General features: G+C 36.4%; 1 protein-coding gene and 1 non-coding gene across 5 annotated transcripts in view; one reads left to right on the forward strand and one right to left on the reverse strand.

Annotated features, from left to right (window-relative positions):
• The window catches only part of LOC124297008 (uncharacterized), a 115,269-nt gene that overhangs the window by 22,392 nt on the left and 75,184 nt on the right, over positions 1-17,693 (forward strand). Inside the window, exons 1-2 of one of the 4 annotated variants that reach the window (XM_046747573.1) lie at positions 5,879-5,891; positions 17,288-17,292. The exons of the other annotated variants lie outside the window; for them this stretch is intronic. The gene's annotated coding sequence lies outside the window, so the exon portion shown is untranslated. Of the gene's footprint in view, positions 1-5,878; positions 5,892-17,287; positions 17,293-17,693 lie in introns of those variants that run through there. 4 annotated transcript variants of the gene reach the window in all.
• Positions 11,719-11,790, reverse strand: Trnae-cuc (transfer RNA glutamic acid (anticodon CUC)). Its single transcript has one exon. It is a non-coding gene; the product is annotated as a tRNA-Glu (tRNA).

Raw genomic sequence — 17,693 nt, forward strand, 5'->3', positions numbered from 1 at the left:
CAACTTTTCTGGTTTATCGATCATGAGGAATTGGCGATTTTTTCATCATAATCAATTGCGAACGATGACTATTTTTGGGTGTCGAATACTTCGGAAAACAAACCTGAAATCGACAAATAGAAGCAAGGATGAGAAAATTATCTCCCATCCGTTTTTATGTTGCAACATTTTCAAGGTTTTTTAGTATAGCCACTTGTCGAGTGTAAATATTAATTTTCTAGAAACGAGCATCTCGTGATTACTGGACGTTGTTTTATACTTTTAACTGACAAGTTCGATTTCTTTACAGATAACATTGGTTGAAAATTCATGTTTCCAATGCTAATGGCGACTCCATCCCTACAACGACACCTGCCTCACTCAAACTTCGTCGTGGTATAAATAAATAAATAAATAAATGAATGAATGAATAAACAGTTGAATAATGAAATCTCACACTGATTTTTTGGGGAGAAACCTTACAGCAACAAAGTTCTTCAGCTCATTCCTCATTCGGGATTCTGGTCAATGGGATTTCTTTCAAGTCTTGAACATGGAACATTTCACTATTCGTAACTAGGAACGCAAAAATTTTATTATTCCCCTTGATCGATGTTCTTAGAAAAATTTTACACCGTGCGAAAATCTTTCTGTGAGAGATTCAAAACCGTTGAAGAGTAAAAAGAAAAAAAAAAAAAAATGCAGTGGCACCGATTCTAAGGTGTTTGTAAAATCTTACCGGCATATATTTTTCCTCGTACAAACTTGTTTCTCCCCAAAAAATTGACGTGACAAATTTTGCGGTTTATGTGAAGCAGGTCTTGTTGTAAATTCGCAAACTCGGTATAAAATCGTATTTGCCGAAGATAATTGCAGCTCTCCGTCTTTGCGGATGACAAGTTCTAAATCAGTCTGCTGGTCGTTAGTAAATAATTATTGAATAAGCGAGTCTGCCTGAGAATTAAATAACAGGGAAAATCAGTGTAGGAAAAGCGACATCGACGAGCAATCGTGCGGATTCTATTCCACGCGGGTGGACTAAACGGATTGTCGTATCACGCGTGAGTGACACCTTAATTGGAGGTAATTCTTATTCCAGTGGGTGTCAACGACGACGGACAAAATTTGATTAATCCTGAAAGCCGTTGAATTGCACGCGTGCAATCACGCGGCGTAATAAGCCATTCGTCATATATTGCGATAATTTTGCACAACAAAATTAATGGGGTAGCGAAAATTTCGAGCAACCGCTGATCGTCGCGGTAAAACAATCGAGCGACTTTTGTTGAACGTCAATTGCATGCGGGATGAAGGAAACTGAATTCGACGATATTCGATAAAGCATTGCCCTCGCTAAAGCTCAGGCGTGATTTATCGACGACCGAACTTCGCGAGCAGCTTTCCTCTTCGACGGTCAAAACGATAGGCATACTCGATAACTGAACTCGCCGTGCCTGCTGAGAATGACCAAAAATAATCGATTATTTTTCAAGCTCGATTAAACGACCGATTCGATTATTTTTTCTCAGAATCGGATTTTGTTTTTTTACTTCCATCAACAATATATACAATATCAATTTATGTAATTAAAGTATCAAGTATTATTATCGTTGTCTGACTTACTAAACAGGTACCTGTTCGATGCAATGAATATTTACACATGAAATTGAAAAATATCTTGAACGAAACTATGAATCATGAAAAAAATTTGTCGCTGCTGAGATTACGGAAATTTTCAAAATTTTGGTTTCATATTCACCGTTTAAAAAAAATGCGAATTAATTGATTCCGATTGTTTTTTTGGACTCGATTAATCGATGCATCGGTTATTTTTAGCTTGGTAACCATCGCTGAATTAACAACTACTTTTGCAGATTTGAAGTAAGTGAAGCATGTGTCGGGTGGTATCGATGATGGTCTGTATTCGAATGAGGCGGTCACTTAAAACTTCGATATTTGGGGTCCTTTGCGAAATTTATCTACAAACATGCGTGTGAATTTAGATTTTGATGGGTAAAATCGATTTTCAGAGTAAATATGTGCAAAATAAAAATATGTAATATCGATACAATCAATTCCTTTTGTGAAATTCTTTTGAATTTTGGAAGTTGGATCTTAGCTAAGGGATGTTTTGGTTAACAGTAATATTGTTGGCTGAGTATTTCTTTTTTTTTTTTTTTTCTTTGATTTCGTCGCAAGACCGAAACCCATTTTTCACACAGTACCTGCGGACAGTCGACCGCGCAGTTTTTGCTTTTGTTTTCAAGTAATGTAGAGCAAGTGTAATCGTAGTTTCCAGGATACTTCGTTGGGTGTAATTGAAATAAAGTGTATTCCTGCTGGTGTATAGTCAAGTCGGAAAGCGAGGGCGTCATAGAAATACGAGTCGTAGGCTCTTGTGGGAATTGAGACGAGGAAATGGCAAAAGCGCAGAAAAAAGTTAATATTTAGTTACAAGTGAAGGGAAGAGATGCAAAGAGCGGAATGTCAAATGAATAATTGTATCGAAGCAAACTAAGTTGGACTTTGTCATTTTTTACTGAATATTATACGATCGAAAATTCACCGATAAATTCCTTAGATAATCAACTTTGATCCATCAATGTTAACCTGTAATAGAGTCAAAGTGATTCATTCGATTCTACAAACCAGTAATTAGAAAGTCAGTTGGGTTTTACTCGTTTAGTTCAAGAATACAATTGCCGAAACTTGCCGAAATTTATTTTACCGATTGAGGAAAAACTGTATTCGTGACAATGAGACTTGAAATTTGTTTACTTATTTTTTCTCCACCCATAAATGAGACGGGGTTATAATTTCGTATTTGAAAGATCCGGAAGCGACTAATTCCAATTTATTTGGTGGCGAAACTTGAAGTAAAGAAATCAAACATGGGCGAAACAGCAAAGTCTCGAGTGATCGGAAACCCGACGGCTCAGAGTTTCGGAATGCAAGATTCCGAAAAATCAAGTTACGATACAGCAACGTTCGAACAATTGAGTTTCGATGGGGTAAAATTCCGAAAATTAAAACATACTTATACAGGTTTGTTTACTCAACGGGTGGGTGTAAAGAATCAGAAAAAAAACGAAAATCGAAAAGACCAGGATTCCGAATGTAAAAATATCAAAAATCCAAAACAAATAAAAATGAAAGCTGTCAAATTTCTCCAAGCCAGAAATCCACATAACTGAAAATCTTCAATCATTCAGAATTTCGATGATTTAGATTTTTTAATTTTCTCATTTTCCCACTGTCGGAATTTTGACCTTCCAGAGTTATGTCCTTTCGGAAATTTGACCTTCGGGTTTTTGGACCATTCGAAACTTTGATGTTTCGCCAAAGTTTGATTTCTTTGCTTCAAGTGTCGTTACAAAAAAATTCAAAATTCGGCACTTTCGAAAGCTTTCAAATTCAGAATTTAAACACCCCCCCACAACTTTTTTCCTTCTTCATTACTGTCTTTCTCTTCTCTTATACCCTTCTTTTTTCATCAACAACTCTTTTAGCGACAAAGATTTGGGTCGTTTCAGGCGCATGAGCTGCCCTGAAAACTCGGCGGGCTTTTGCACAGCGACGCCTTGGAAATAAAAAATAAAAAAAATAAAAAAATCCTCACCTTTTTCCAGCTGCATAGCACGAGCTAACGACTCTGCCTCAGAATCCTGTGTCAGACATGCTCCTACACTGCTAAACGCTTTGCACAAACTCGGTTATTTTTCGTTACATTTTCCTCGTACAAATATAGAGCCGGTATAGCAACAAAGTCGTTTTTTTTTCTCTCTTTTTGATGAAGAAAAAAAGAGCGTCAACGGCAACAAAGTAATAAATCCCTGTTCACTGCAATTCCATACCGTGATTGTTATTTACTCTATCGTTTATCTATCAGCGCCGAGTTTGATAATTCTGTATCGTTGATCGTTTATATGTACACATGTGTATATATATATATATATATACGAAAATCAATTTCATTTTCATAGTTTGCTCTCCCACCACCAATCGTCACCAGATGACGTTAACCATCGAATCTGTTTCAGAGTTCCACTTCCGTTTAAATAGAAATGAAATTATCAAAACGGTAAAACGTTGCTAATTTGCTTTTGGCTGCTTGGTGAAAAGCGTTGTTTGAGAGATGAAAAAAAAAAAAAAAAAGTCGAAGAAGATAGATTATAATTTTTCGCCGACGTAAATTACCACGTTTTCCAATTTGGAGAAATATTTCATAGCAATCACTTTTGCGTAGAACACGCAGAAGTTAAGGGATTATGAAAATTGTGTTAATCGTTGAATCCACATTTTCTTACCACATGGCACCGCGTATTTCAAGTCTGCTATTCGTCGCTGATGAATACGGTTCACGTTCATTCAAACGTCGCTCACCCTCCAGACCTCTGAAACTCGAAACTGTCTCACGGTTCTGTATAAAGTCTGAGACCATTGTCGCAAGGCAACGCCGAGCGTGGGCGTCAAGGCGTCAAGAGAAAAGCCGAAAACCAGCGGCCAGAACCAATTAAACCTAAATTGTAATTAGATCGTCGAGAAATTCTGCCGCCGAGAGAATCTTTCACTCGTTGTTTCAACTTCGTTACTTGTAATAATCAGACCCAAAGTCTTCTCTGCGTCCAGTCATTGTTCACAGCAATAGATTTTGGTAAGCGATGATGATGTTTTTTTTTTTTTTTTTTCTTTTTTTCTTTCGCTAGACTTCTAGTTTATCATCCGCGATTTTGCGACAATTGTATGAGATTTTTTTAGCCAAACGAAAGGCTTGACGATCAGGTTGGTTGGTCAAATAAGATACTATATACATTTTTTGAAAAAAAAATTATCATATACATAGGTTACGTAGATCTTTTCAAAAACAAAAAAGAAATTAAAATGGTGGAATTACTTAATTTAGCTTAGATAGAGACGCTTGATTTTAATTTTTCACTTTGAAATGATTGAATACGTCGCAGGTTGGTTTGATCTATGGTTCATTTTATTTAGAAGACTATGTTTTATAAGAAAATAACTCATTTTATTTAGAAGGCTACGTTTTAGAAAACAAAAATCACTGACGCATCTTTTTTTATTACTTTGGCATCGTTGAATATTTGATAATTTTTCAACACTGCACGATACCGATTATGATTAATAAATGCCAATGCTGAATTGACTACTGGGAAAAATTACATCTGTTTAGTGATCTTGTAGAAAATGGTTGTATTTATAGAATAAACCGTCACAGAATGAAATCGAAGGAATCTACTATATTTTTACCATAATTTTAAATCGATGGAAAGTAAAGCAGGTCTCAGTTTTTGTTAATAATTCAAGTATTTCCTGTTTCCATATTTTCAAAGAGATTTCTTTGATATTGTTAATAATGAAGTTTATTGAGTTTAGATTCAAGGTTTTTAAATTTTATTTACGATTAAAAAATACCGCTTCAAAATCAAACTAATGAGTTTCCACTTTTATAGTAATTGTTTTGCAACGTTTTTTTTCGGCACATTTTTCATCAAACAGCCTTTCATATATCCTGCATATTTTTTCCATTTTATAATGTATCAAGTGCCGGGGCAGGGCATATGTATTTAATATTAGGGTGTTTTAGGAAAAAATTATTTGTTATTCTTCACCGTGGAACTCCCTAAGAAGTTTGTTTAAGTTAAAAAAAAAAGCAGATTTTTCGAAAGAATAGCGTTCTATGTTATGTGGAAAATCGCGATCGTTTGATTTTTCACCTAGTTTTCAAATTTATTTTTTTTAAACGTACGGAGAAACTTCAATTATTATATCTTTCCCGAAATTTATATTCATAACACAACGGTATATAAACCGGAAATCTTATTCTCCCATATTAAAAGTTTATATGAAATTATAACTATTTTACGATGAAAAATTTTCTTCACGATAATTCATAAGTTTTAAAAAAATTAATGAAAGTAAAAAATTAAACGAGTGCGATCGTCCACATAACGTAGAACGCTCATTTTTTCAAACAGAATCTTTCTTTCGACCTGAACAAACTTTGAATGGAATGCCATGGTGAAAAAAGGCAATTATTTTTTTCTAAAACACTCTAATCCAACGTGCATGTGAGCGCGAGGCCAGAGAGGCGAAGAATGACGGAATTTGACTTATTGTTATCACCCCGGGAGAAAGGTATTGTTCTAATTGCTTGCGAATTGTACAGTAGTGAGGTAAACAAAGGGCAGAGATAGAGCGAGGAAGACGTGAGACGTTTTTCCCATTACGCGTGCTGTCGACAAATTTAATTTCTCTTATTTTACCTCTTCCCTTTTTGGTACACGCCTTGATTCTCCGCGAGGTCCGTTTGATTAAAATAATAATTAGAACGATAATGATAAGAACAATGAAAATGGCTGTAAGGCGAGCTGAAAAATTTGCCGCTTTCAAGTTGTTCAACTTTGTTCTTTTACCGACGGTATGTACGAAAAAGATGGCACGTCACTTCCATCTCGATTCGGAAATTTACTTTCGTTTTTTATCCTTCGTAAATTGTAAAGAAGTTAGGTTAGTCATGATCAGAGTGAAGAATTATCTTGTTGAAATTCTTGGAATTTCAGAGGGTTCGAGGATCAGTCAGGTTAATTAGGAAAATGTCAGAGGGTTTCGTTCAATAGTAGGGGAACATTTTTCTCCCAATCTTGAAAACGTCTTGAAAATGTCTTGCAACGCGCGTTCGGTTATGTACTTGTGGTGATAACGGCATTGATGAACAAGTCGTTTCGTCCTGATTTTGATCCCGTTGTTTCGAACGAGGGTTCGAATATTCGGAGCAAAATGAAGAGAAGGTTCGGATACATTTTGTGTGAAAGCATTTTCTGCCTATGAACATAAAATATGTGCATATTGCAAATGAAGATTCTCGGCTGTCAGAATTGCCTGGCGTGTCAATTTCACTCGCCTAGTAATTTTGATATTCAATTTTTTCCTCATCAAAGCCCAGTCGACGCCATTTTTTTATCCTCTTCCACATAGGAATATGTGAAAAAGGTAAATCAGTTTCCGTAGTTCGTTCTCGAGAGAAAGAGAGTTGCTGTTGTAACTGTTGTAACTTTTGTCCGATGAAAAACGTTTGTCCGACTAGCGAATGATAAAAGTTTCGTCCTTATTTCTTACCCTCTTCACTCTAAAAAATAAAATTCAATTTACCCGGTGACAATCGCAGTGACGTGTCACGAAACTTTGTAATTTTAACAAAATTGCCCCGAGGCTGTATCAGTTACTCAAACCGAAATGGACGCTTCTTGGAAGCGGAATTGAAATGTCAAATTTGAAGAGTTCCGAAAGTACTAAATTCTGAATTTCTTGGTGGCATAACTTAAAGTAAGGAAATCAAGCTTTGACGAAAAATCAAAGCTTCAGACAGTCCTAATGTGAAGCTCAAAGTTTCGAAAGTGCGAAAATGAGAAAATTAAAAAACCTGAACCATGGAAATTTCAAGTGCTCGAAGATTTTCAGTTCTGTGAATTTCTGGCTCGGTAAAATTTCACTACTTTAATCTTTCTTTGTTTTGGATTTTCGATATTTTTACGTTCGGAATCTTGGTCATTTTGATTTTCGGCTTTCTGATTTTTTACACTCACTAGTTGTGTGAGTATGTTTTGATCTTTGGAATTTTACCCCATCGAAATTTTATTTTTCGGAACTTTGCTCTATCGTCACTTGAATTTTTGGAATCTTGCATTTCGGAACTCCGAGCCTTCGGCTTGCCGGCCATTTGAAACTTTGTTGTTTCGTACGAGCTTTATTTCTTTACTTGAAATTTTCCTACCAAAAAAATCGGAATTAGGCGTTCTCGAAACTTTTCAAATTTGGAATTTCAATCCCATAAGCGGCATCGTTTCTGGGACACAATTGAACGTTATTAGTTTACTGTATATCATTCAGAGCCTCTCATTTTCCCCCCACTTGATTGCAGACAAGTTCCAAATCTTACTTTGCATCATTGAAGGACAATCAATTAATTGAAATTAAAGCTAGCCATTCATCATTGGTGATCGACGACTAATCTATGAGCAGGACTTTGAATATAAATTTCTGCATAGAGTAGGAGGAAGTAAAAAGTACTTACATCGAAGAAATATGGCTATTGATCTTTTCGGAGGCTTCGACGCAACGGTGGCAGGAAATTCGATAGTTTCGATTTCGCAAGTTCCCGGCTGAATCAGGTTTCAAAATAGATTGTCGTGGTTCAATTATAGACGAAACGGTCCTCTAATTCGTATTCCCCCGTGGTTTCCTCGCATAGCTTTATCGGCGAAATAAATTCACCCCTTCCCCGACAGCGATGGCATTTCTACGCGTCGGAGATACTCGCCACGGGATTTTCCACCCCTACAGAGCAATTGACTCCACGACTCCACGTTCGGTTTAACAGTCGATACTTTTCATGTATTTGAATATTTTTAGCCTGACGCCCCAAGTCTTGCGTTCTGAAATCTTTGATTTATGCTGCAAATCGCCCTTACACGCCTTTTTGCCAATACTCCAGATCGAAGTAGTTGCGATTTAGTTCGAAATCGTGGTCTGAGGATGAAGCTCTGAGAACAATCGTTGATTGTCGAGGGATTTCGATCACTCGTAAAACGGAACTTTTGATGAACGGTGAATTTAATCGGGGTTGAAAAACGAGCAGCGGTCTTATTTTTTTCTCACAATTAGAGGAAATGAAATAAGTTTGGTATCATTAATCTGCCGAAAACTTTCTGCTGGTGTGCGCAATAAATATAATGATAAAATTTTTTTGTACAGTTACAAATTACATTTGTGAGTTTTTACCTCATTTGGGTAGCTATGCGAGTTTGGATCGTTCCATATTTTCTTTACGTTTTTCGTCGCGCATGCAAAGTGTTTTTCCGGCGTTTATTATTAATTTTACTGTTACTGCAGGATCTTTTTTTGTTTTGCGATGGGAAATTATTGAACGATAGCAGTGTAACGCAAAAAATGTCGTCACAAATATGCTGGATTCTAGATCACTCACATGGGATGTGATCAGAGTAAATTAAATTAATGAGTTTTCCTTAATCCATTTGAAAAATTCTACTGCAGATTAAGCTGCACTGTATATTCCATTGATTTCATCTCCGATACCAACAAGGATAGTCATTTCGCAAGGCACCTTGCGAACAGTGAAAAGTTGTGCATAATGTGATCCTTAATATATAAGCATCTCGAACTTTCGTGGTTTAGAATTCGAACTTCTTGCTCCGCGTGGACTATATTATACCTCACAACTATTAAACTGAACGTGGAAATACATAATGCAAACTTTGCATTAGGTATGCAAGTCTTCGAAAATCCGTAAGCTTCGGATATACGTATGCATACGGTACATAGGTGATGCGGTATTTTCCGAGGCAGGGCGAATGAAATTACCATCAGAGCATTAGCCACTGTACTCGAGTTTTCGATAACTTATGCTTGTCATAGTTCACGGTGCATAAGCACTCCCTGCGAATGTAGATTACAGACGAAAGCTGCTCGTGTCTATGTATTTGCTTAGGCACGAGGTTAACGGCGAATGAGTTTGAGGTGGACCAGCTTTTATCGTAATCTCATGGGGTGGGTAAACTAAAATGATGGAAATTTTTATCGAACACTTTGCTTATCAATTCGAATTCTAAACGACAACGAAGTTTCTTCACGGGGAACGTATTTTCAACTAATTAACAATTATATCAAACTGACGTTGAGTAAAACTTGCAAAGCTACACGTCAACTGTAAACGAATAATTTCATTTGTGTTTCTTAGTTTTGAGGAAAATTATCAAGATGCAGGTTTGAGTAAATAAATTTTTAGCTGCGTGTCGATCTGATCTCAGAATTTGATTGTTAGAATGAAATCGGAAGAATCGGGGACCGTTTTAAATAAAAATTCGAATTAAACTCTGTTAAATTGTCGATGGAAAAGTAATGAAAATAGTATTTTATGTTACAAGTACGGTGAATTCTGGCTGGTTCCACGAACCACACTCTCTCAGATGTGATCTGAACGTTTGATTCGAGAAGTGCTATTGTGTGTTTGATGTGAAAAGATGCCACTGATATCTTGAACTACAAAATTGTAGTTAGGTAACTCGCGCTTCGTGACGCTGTCACTGCCCGTACGTAAAACTGAGTTATTTGCCGGTGCGCATGCGCAACAGCACAGAAATAGTATATTAAACACTATTTTTTCCCACCTAGTGCACAAAATAGTAAATTCTTGCACCAGTGCAGGAATCGAATTGAAATATTTTTTCTTTTAGTGTAACTAAATGTTTCATGAACAGAGTGCGTAAAATTCGAATTTGCGTAACCGCTAGTCCGGAAGGTACTATTTTGCAAACATAATTAGGAAAGGTTCAGGACTTGCTGACTTTTCGCGCGCTAAATATGCGTCACAATATCGAACTTTTTGTGCAAGTGTTGCAAAAAAGGACTAAAGTAGTCTAGTTCACCTAACGTTTTCCAAATGAATAATTATGCTTCATTTCATGAAGTTTCACCTTCAAATTCGAAGATTTGCTACATTTCCGGTTGCAAGGAATTCTTCAATGTAAGGATAAGTGGAGAAGTTATACACATATCACATATAAACGTTGTCTATGGGGGTGAAATCGCCCACCGAAGCGAGACGCTCCAACCCCTTTTTCTTCGACAAAGCGTATCACATTTCTCGACTACGTTCTATACGATTATTCCGTTCAAAAGATGGAAGACCCGTCAAGTTCTCCACGGCGTATACATACACAGTATACATACCTCGAGGCTGTTACCTGTCACCCTTTTTCTCCTCCTTCTCCGTTTCCTTCTTCTGCCACTTCTCCTTCAGGGGTACGTGGTTTGGAGAAGAGATAAAATGGTTTCCAACCGCGGAAAGGATCTGGAATTTCGCGTGACTCTTGTTGCTCGTTTTCCTTCTTTCTGCTTCAGGATCCAAAAGTTTCCTCCTATCGTATTTCACTCCGCTCGTGAAGCTCGGATTGTCCCTGATTTCCATCAGAGACTCGTCGAGGCCGGAATCCGTAGTTTCACACTCGAAACGAAATCGAATATTTTATACTTACCGAAACACCCTTTTCCTTGAATATCGTGGATTTAGCTGCTACAGATGCCGCAATGACGTATCGAAAGTGCTGACAGTGAGAATAATTTTTTTTTCTACCCTACAGCTCTCACAGAATGATTCAACCGACAAATTTTACACCCTTGTGTGCTTAGTGCTTCGACTTTATTTGGTAGTTCAAAGAACTTGTTAAGACATGTCAACAATCCGCAAGACTTATGCTAAATATTCTCACCGATAATCTGTTAGACTCGCAGCGGTCAAATCTCATCTTCAGCATCGTCCGGAAATTTCGTAATTTCGCGAAAGGCCATCCGTCAGATGACGACAATAAGCTAGGATATTTACAGGCCTGTCATATCTTCTCCCTAGATATTTATTGCTTTCAAGTTGTTTGCAGATTGCAAATTTGCCAGCTCGCAGAATTACAACTTGGAAAATTCAATTATGGTTTGACCTTATGATGTAAATGTTATGTCTAGAGAAACACAGGCACAAGTGATCCTTCTGGAATGTTACATATATATATTGTAGAAATGCAAGTAATAAACGTGACACAATTCCTTTAAAAACACTCGCGTCTGCAAATTTTTAACATTGAATCCCAAAGTAACGTTCTATGTGAATCAGGAAGAGATAAAAAATTGAAACGAAATGATTATAAAAAAATATTCCGATACCGGGAATCGAACCCGAGCCTCCTGGGTGAGAGCCAGGTATCCTAGCCACTAGACCATATCGGATCGCATGAGTTCTGATGTGTTGTAAAAAATTCACTTGTATGTTTGGCAGTATTGCTTGGATAAGAGTATTTAGGGTCTGGCGGATTAGTATTGAAACGAAAAATCCAGAAACTCAAAACGGGGGTCGAGTTTTCAAATATTCATTTGATTTGCGTAATAACTTGGTGTATGGCTGTTATTTTAGTAACGCTGGTAACGAATTTACTCCTTACTTTGAAACTGGGAGAAACCTTATTATCGTATAATAAACATTGAGGTGTGAGTGCAAATCAATTTTGATTGAGATACCTAAAAAAAAAAAAATACAGTTCCCCATGACATGACTATAGTTATGGTGGATTAGATCCAGCTAACTTTCAGTTACACGCTCTATCCGTCGGTATGTATACATGGTGTAAGGAAGTAAGGTGAGTTTTTGCCCATCGAAAACTTGCTTCTTCGGCCAATGAGAACGTGCCCCCATATGACGTCATTTTGAGCATTATTTTTAAAAGCTATAAAATAGCCTTTCATTCTCACGTCCATCAAATCTTATTTGATAGGGGAATAATGTTGAGATGTTAAATAATTGTTTACACAGGTTATGTTGTACTTTTTACGACAGGTGCGGAATTTTTCTCGTGACGTAATGCGGGGATCACGTGACTTTGTTAATGCGCATCTTGTTTCCTTACACCATGGGTATACGTACAACGTAACCACAGGTATTCAGGTCTAATTTGTGGTTACACGGTTGACTTGGTTTGATAACGATCCAGGAATCGTGCAAGTCTATGGACAAGTATTCAATTTTCCATCCGCCCACGGATGTGGAATATAGGCGGATTCCGTTAGTCAGTCGTGTTTCCGCGTTCTGTGGATAGTTGAAATTGTAAAGAAGTTCAGCTGCTTATCTCGAACAGATATCGGGAAAGCGACAGAGAGATTATATTTTTAACCCGCGTAGCCTTCGGTCGTTCAGCACATCCGAACTTCGTCTTTACATGTTATCTTTAGTCCAGTATGATCTATTATTACCTTTGTTATACGTAGTTGGAGTCGGAGCTTACTTGTGCGAGCTTTTGTATATTTTGTCATTGTACTCGCCCATGAACGCGATAACTATTCTCACGTACGGTTCCAGATAGCAAGAGTTGTTGTTTTTTGGTTAATCTCGTTCTATTTGATTCGCTATTTGATCTTTATAGGACATCCTCGAGGCAATACTATTTTTTCGTGAATTATCGCAATTGCAGAAAAGAAAGAATAGAAAACTGTTGGTCGATTCGTTTTATTTGGTTTGAAAATTTGAAAGTGGGAAAAAAATCTCAACTTTCGAGTGAAAGCGAAGACAACTATTGTTTAATTCATTTTTTACTTGTTTACTGGATAATTAAAGGACGAAAATTCTCTTACCTCGAAATTGGAAAGGGTTTCGATATAAAGTTGAAAAATGAAAATTGTTTTAGAGTCTTCCACGCTGTATTTTTTTGTTTGCTGCAACTATTTTCAAACCTATCAATGATGTTTGATATGTTTCAACGCTTGTACCGCAGATAGATGGGCATTTTATGGAAAACAAATATAGTCTGCACGATAAGAACACCATCAAATACATTTTTCTGCCGAAATGATTTCGTTTTTTCTTCGTTCTCGATTTTTCCCTTTTGTTTTTATCAATTGAAATAAATTGAACAATCGCTCACTTTTTTACTTGAAGAGTAGTTTTTTTATTTGATCAATTTCCAATCGTGTTCGGCACCCTTTTCAATGTAGCTGAAAACCTGAAATAATTCACGCACTGTTTTCCAGTCATTATATTCATTAGAATCTGTAAAAAACTGCTTTTTTTAAAAAAAAAAACATGTTGGTAATACAAGCTTTTCCCAAATCATACTTGATTTCTGTATAGCAAGCACCATTTCATTAATTATTAATTGCGGAATGCGAAATTGAAATATATTTTACCATACTGCTCTGCAGGAGTAGTCCGGAAATCAGTCAGTTCAACACGAGTATACTTAATAGCATCTTACGGTTCTTCATGTCAAAAATTTTTATTTCTTCCACGTAACGAATAAAAGAAAAAATAGTTTCAATGGATAAATTTTGCCTTTCACTTCAACCCGCTTATACTATCAACCAAAAACTTGAATACTTATTTGTCAATGTCAAAAAGACAAATGCAGAATTTGATTATCATTCGGTGGATAGAATTAAAATTTATTCATTTAAATATAAACTTAGAAAAAGGAAAAAAACTTTTTTTCTTGATCTATGTAATTAGATATTTTCGCGGTAATAAAAAATTTCTGCTAAATCAATTCCGAGTTAGCGATTAGATTGGCTTTTTCCTGCCGCTGATGCGAGGGACAAGGGTCGTAGGAGTATTAGATCGTGTTCAAGAAGCAATTTGTTGCTACTGTTCCTTTCAGGGACTAACAATAAGAATCGTTCGGACGGACGGACGTTTCGAGTGAAAAGGTCCTTGCGACTGGACGGTGAGGGCGTTGGGATGATCGACTTTTCATTCATTTACTCGGCTCATTTATTTTTTTACAACGCGTTCGCACTGTTGAATATCTATTTTATTCTAGCATTTCACCACAACTTCTTTCTTACAACGTTGATAATCTTGTTTTTACTACCTCTGCTGTGTCACACTCACGCTGCTGCTGCTGCACAATGGGTTAAGTTTATAAGTTGTTTTGTACAATGTAAGAATAGTGTTCCCATTGTATCTTTTGTTGTCAGTAACTCTGGGTCTGTTGCACATACATACATAGCTACTGCACTTTTTACCCACATGTTTTTAGCGCTTTTCTTTTTCACTTGCCGTAGCTCTTGAAACGTTAGCTTAATCTTTACTTCGGCTTTTCTATTTGTTCATTCTTTTCATCGTCTCTATTCCTTTCTAACTCGACATGCTATTGTATCGAAATCTTTTCTTGAAGGATAATGCATCGTTGAAAATTCTAAAATCTTGGTTTCGAGATTATATGAATTTCTACAATTTTCCATATGTAATTGTTTAAATTTTCTCACCTATCAAATTGCAGAAATGAAAACTAGTCGATATTATTGTATTTCACTTGAAATCCATACAAGGGTATCAGCGAATTTTTTTATTCTATTAAACCTGTTTCTTACTTCAGAAAAAGCAGCTTATAGGAATAAGCAATTCAATCAAATCTACACATTGGTGGATTAATTTAATTTGGACCAATGCAAGACGAATTATAATTTACATCACGTATTGTCGGTAGTCATTTACTTGCTAAAACAAATTAACATTGTATCGATCACGTTGAATTTCACTTTTTATAACATCATCCACACAAATGAATTTATCACGTATTGTTTAGTGCTATCTCGACTTTAAAATACAAGCCGAAAAGTATTTTGCAAACAGTCAAACCTGGCTGATTGTGAGTTAAAATTTATACGTCGAGATCGATTGCTTGAATGAAATTAAGAAAATTTTATAAAAATTCAGACAAATCACAGAAATTGAATTACTCGTTATTAAAATTTTGGACTCTCCAGTCAAGCAATCGATTTTGTCATATAGATTTCAACTTACAATCAGCTAGATCCGAGGGTTTGCAGAGCACTTTTCGGCTCGTAGTTGAAGACCGAGATAGCACTAAACGCGACCAACAAACTTGTACGAGGACCTCGAGAACTGTGGCCATCACGCCCACGTGAAGTGGCGAGAGACGGCTTGATTTCCTCGATAAACCAACCTGACACTCACACAGCCTTATCACATTGTCATTTTCGCGCCTAGGTCTCTGCTTGATGAAGTACCTACCCATAATGCGCGGCGTTCTCACGCATCCCCGACACTCTGCCTGATGAATGCCGAACTTTTGGTATGCCATACGATGTTTGTTTAGAAATTGAGATGTTTAGTGAAATTGATGACACATTTCGCGTTTGTAGTTTAAAGTAATAGATTATCAAATTGCCGGGTGCTAAACGGCGAGTTTAAGCTCACGTATTAGTCCTACTTTTACCGACCGAGATAACACACCATTTTTCTTTCCAAAAAAACTTTACTCCTCATTCTTTTCGAAATTGCGCAAAGTATCTCAGCGATTCACTTTTTGACCCTTGAAATGCGGGTAATGTGGGAATAAGGGGGAGTAACACGTATCGAAAAACCACACATTTTTTTTTTTTTTTTGACGATTTTCAGGATATGATTAATTTTTCTGAATTCCGTTACAAAAGAGCGATGCGCTGACGTAATTCGAACTCTTTCCGTTCGTTTATTTATTTAATATAGGAAGAGAACGGGCGAGTTTGCTCAGTCGGTAAAGGTAGGAATATTACATGACTAACAGAAACGAGTGCCAGACTGCCAACGGATTTTCAGTGGCTCGCAATCAGTATGAAACAAATTTCGCTTCACAAGTATTGAATTTTTTCTCAGTTGGCAAGTCATATAGATCGAGAAAGATTAAATTGGCAATACAATCATGCACTCTCCATAGCTTGTTATTATCTGAAGAAATATTTACGGGAAAATATCAAGTTAATTGGAAACGTTCAAAAGCCTTTCGAGATTTGTGTTCTTTCAAAATGCCAAAGGCAAAGCGCTAGCATTTATGAGAAAGCATTTTCTCTTCGCTATCCTAATATGGGTTTATTTTTACTCCGGAATTATTTATCCAGTCAAATCGAAATGGCTTCTGCTTCATCTTTGCGGGGTCTTACGAAATTATTATTATTTTTTTTTTGTTAATTTTCAGCGTTGAATGAATAGACGCAAAATCAGAAGACAGACAAGAAGGAAAGTGCATATCGATCGGGCCATTTTTTACAGTTTTTTTTCCAAAATCAATGGCGTATTTCCTACGATTTTATGAGAGTGTAGATGATGTAACGTCTATTCATAACATACGGCTATAGAAGAAAGATGAAGCGCGAATAAATTGAAGTTTATTTTATTAGCATATCGAATCCCTAAAAATCACTTTGAACGAATTTTTTCTTCAGCTTTTTTGTAAATAACAAAAACAATGTGTTCAGAATCATTGTACAGGTTAAAATTGATAAATAAATTGACAATTTCGCGTAATTTCAATGGAAAACCATATTGAGCGGTATTAAAATACCATTTTACTTGATTCGCAGATAATTTATCCACACGTAATACGAGCTCTGTCTAATTAAAATTAAGACATCAAGCATACAATTTTGGCATTGTCATTTTGTTAAAGTTATGAGCGAACCAACTTTATTCATTGAAATTTTATGGTTTATCATTATTCTTCATCGTGAGGAGAGTGTCTTTTGATGAAATTCAAGTCATTCAACTCCGTTACTTTTTCAGATTTCAAACTTTGTTTTGGTCATACTTTTTTTCACGCAGATATGATCACTGGTGTTTGTTTTTTTCTTTTCCTACGGCCTGACACTAGTGACAGTTGGTATTCATTTGTGTTCTCGTTAGCCAAGATTTGTTGATAAACACCGTGTTTGCAGGAAGTTTCAACGCCGAGCTGGGTAGACGAGGTTCATACTTGAACAATTACACCTTCTCCCTGTTTTACCATGTACAGATAATGCAGTTTTGTACCATTTCTGTTCCCACTGTAACATTGCGATGAATAATACACGCTGGCGCAAACTTCTCCGAATAGATAGGTTTTGCTTTGTTTCTTGCCTTCATTTTAGCTCCTCTCAAAACCTATAAACGACTATTGTGTACCCACGTCTTTGCTCCAGTTACAATGAAGTAACGCATCATCAGCATTATAGTCTTCGTTTCAATTCCAAGATCCGTGATCAAACACTTGAAACTTCACTTGATTCTTAAGAATTAAAAAGTTTCTGTCAAGTTTAACATTCGACGTAAATTTCAGAGAATTATCGCTTCGATATACGAAATATAAAATTGTAAATTCGAAAATGGA

The sequence above is a fragment of the Neodiprion virginianus genome, chromosome 1, assembly GCF_021901495.1.
Source record: "Neodiprion virginianus isolate iyNeoVirg1 chromosome 1, iyNeoVirg1.1, whole genome shotgun sequence".
NCBI classification, from domain to species: domain Eukaryota; kingdom Metazoa; phylum Arthropoda; class Insecta; order Hymenoptera; family Diprionidae; genus Neodiprion; species Neodiprion virginianus.